Below are 2495 nucleotides of genomic sequence, written 5' to 3' on the forward strand. Positions count from 1 at the left end.
ATTGACTGTATATGAGCATTGGAATGTACAGTCGATTAGTCGTTACTTTATATTATATGGAGTCAGAGTGTAGTAAAGTTGAACAAAGTTGTGAGCGTTCAGCACCAAAAATATGCACTTCTTTCATCATTTGTACTTTATCTTCAGTGAAAGTAGTTCCTTGTTTCAGATGCCGACCTCATTAGAGAGATCAGGAATATACTTTCCATCAAACTCATTTTGACAGGTGACCTTCTTTTCTGTTTGTAAATGTTTACATTTATGCTGTGATTGTTTCACTGTATCTGTTAGCCTATAATCCGACAGTGCCCCCACATCAAAGAAGAAAACCGTTACGTGGCCCTCACAAGATGAAATTTGCATTAAACTCTTTGCACATGGATCCTAACGTCTCAGCCTCTACGTCGCTGTCATATAGACGGTGGAAACAAAAACATATTTTGGCTCAAATGGAAATACAGCCCAGACTCTGTCTTCAGTGGTCCTGAGGTAAATTGAGTTTGAGAACCCTGATTTAACGCTTCAGCGTGGATGTCTGAACTCTTAAATTATGTTTTTGTAAAGCACGTGTCAAAGTCAAGGCCCGAGGGCCAGATTCGGCCCTCCTGGTAATTCTATCTGGCCTTCCGGATTATTTTGTTATTGTTGTTAATGGTCTGATAGTATAGTATCTTACGATTATTTCTATTTGGATAATTTTGACCAAACATATTTCTATGGAGGATAAAATATTGAAAGTTATTTAAGGTTTAAGTTGATTTATTCTTGAATAATATTCCTGTGTTTTTATTATTCATAATTATGTTAAAAAGTTACAGTTTTAAAGTTTTCAAAATGGGCATTCTGTTACCTTTTTGGACTATTTTGGCATTTACTAAGATTTTTTAGGCTATTCTGGAGATTAGCTTATATTTACATGCTAGCTATTTTGGCTAATTTAGGCTTTTTTGTTTGTTTTTTAGGCTGTTTTGAAATTTAGGTATTTTTTTAGCCTCATGCTAGCTGTTTTGGCTAATTTGGGCTGTAATTTTCAGTCTTTTAGGCTATTTTGAATTTTAGCTATTTTTCAGCTACATGCTAGCTAGCTGTTTTGACCAACATAGGAATTTTTTGGGCTGATTTGGCTAATTTAGGTAATATTTTAGCTGGTTATCACCTTCAGCGTTTTTAGCCATCAATTTCAGCAGCTTCAGCTATCAGCACTAGCAGTGGCCAAATTCAGCTTACAGCATTCACACTGCAATGCTATATATCTAGTTCCTAATTATGTTAAAAAGTTACAGTTTTAAAGTTTAAAAATGTAGTTTTAGAGTGTTCAATAAATTTTCATATTGTTTAGTCGTGATCTAAGGCGTGTTTTGGATTTTGGCCTCTTGTCTGATTGACTTTGATACTCCTGCTTTTAAGGATATTCTTGAAGCATAACTGCAAATAAAGCTTTTTTACTACAGAATAAAACTTTGTCTTCTCTAAGAAAAAGCTTTCCATGATTGGAGTCTTTCAGATGAAAGATGATAGAACAGCAGAAAAACGCCGCCCCGGTGGATCTGATCACCTGTGGGATGTTCTGAGAGGCGCTCTGCTCTCTCCTGTCTCTGTTTGTGTCCCTGAAGGCGCAGAAGACTGAGCGCTGTCGGTCTGAGGACTGACTGCTCAGTCTGGCTGCACTACAAAGGTTAGCAGATCTGACTGTCAATAGTGTGGTGTGGGTGGGAGGAGGAGGAGGGAGGAGACATGGAGGTGAGACGGTGGAGGTGTGGAGGGGGGGGGGGGCTTTGAGAGAAAGAGATACTTTGATATTTCGGAATGTTAGAAGGGTGAATGTGGAGAACAGGAGGTTGGGGATCTAATTACCGGGCCATAATTGGGGGCTGGGGAATAGGTTGCCGTCCTCTCAACTCGCTGCAGATCAATTATGTTAAGAGAACATCTGTAAGTAGTGCTTAATGAGGTCCATTAGAGCAACATGCGCTGCCTTCCCTAACGGTGCTTGTCAGCTCCTCGGATGAGCTGGAGTGTTCTGCTGCTGCTGCTGCTGACTGGGGACCTGCAGCGGGGCTTAAATACAGGAGGAGCCGCTTTCCTCATCAGAAAAGCCGAGGAGAGCCCACGGAGGACCGCGCGGCCGGAGCTGGGCCCTCCTTCCGTCTGACTGCTGCAACTTCCGCGGAGGGAACTTTCTTTCCCGCGCGGGGTCTGGAGAAGTTGGTGAAGAAGTCCAGCTGAACCCGAAAGGTAGGAGCCCTGAGCGCGCGCGCGAACTCCATGTGGTTGATCGGCTCAGGTGACCCCCACCCCCCACCCGGGGGGCATTTTATCCGCCCCTCCAACCCCTAAGTTGGCGTCAAAGTTAAAGGTGGAGGTCACTCAGGTGGGGGCGCCACATCCGTCCAGGTGAGACCTGCAGGTGTCACGCGCACGTTTGGATCGGGATCTTCACCCGCGCGGAGGGATCGGGTCCGAGCGGAGAGGTGAACCTGCAGCCGCACGTGCCG

General features: G+C 43.8%; 1 protein-coding gene across 1 annotated transcript in view; it reads left to right on the forward strand.

Moving 5' to 3' along the window:
- Positions 1-1826: 1826 nt before the first annotated feature.
- The window catches only part of lmo3 (LIM domain only 3), a 40588-nt gene continuing 39919 nt past the window's right edge, over positions 1827-2495 (forward strand). The window contains exon 1 of the mRNA XM_024288949.2: positions 1827-2235. The gene's annotated coding sequence lies outside the window, so the exon portion shown is untranslated. The remainder of the gene's footprint in view (positions 2236-2495) is intronic.

The sequence above is a fragment of the Oryzias melastigma genome, linkage group LG23, assembly GCF_002922805.2.
Source record: "Oryzias melastigma strain HK-1 linkage group LG23, ASM292280v2, whole genome shotgun sequence".
In the NCBI taxonomy this organism is placed as follows: domain Eukaryota; kingdom Metazoa; phylum Chordata; class Actinopteri; order Beloniformes; family Adrianichthyidae; genus Oryzias; species Oryzias melastigma.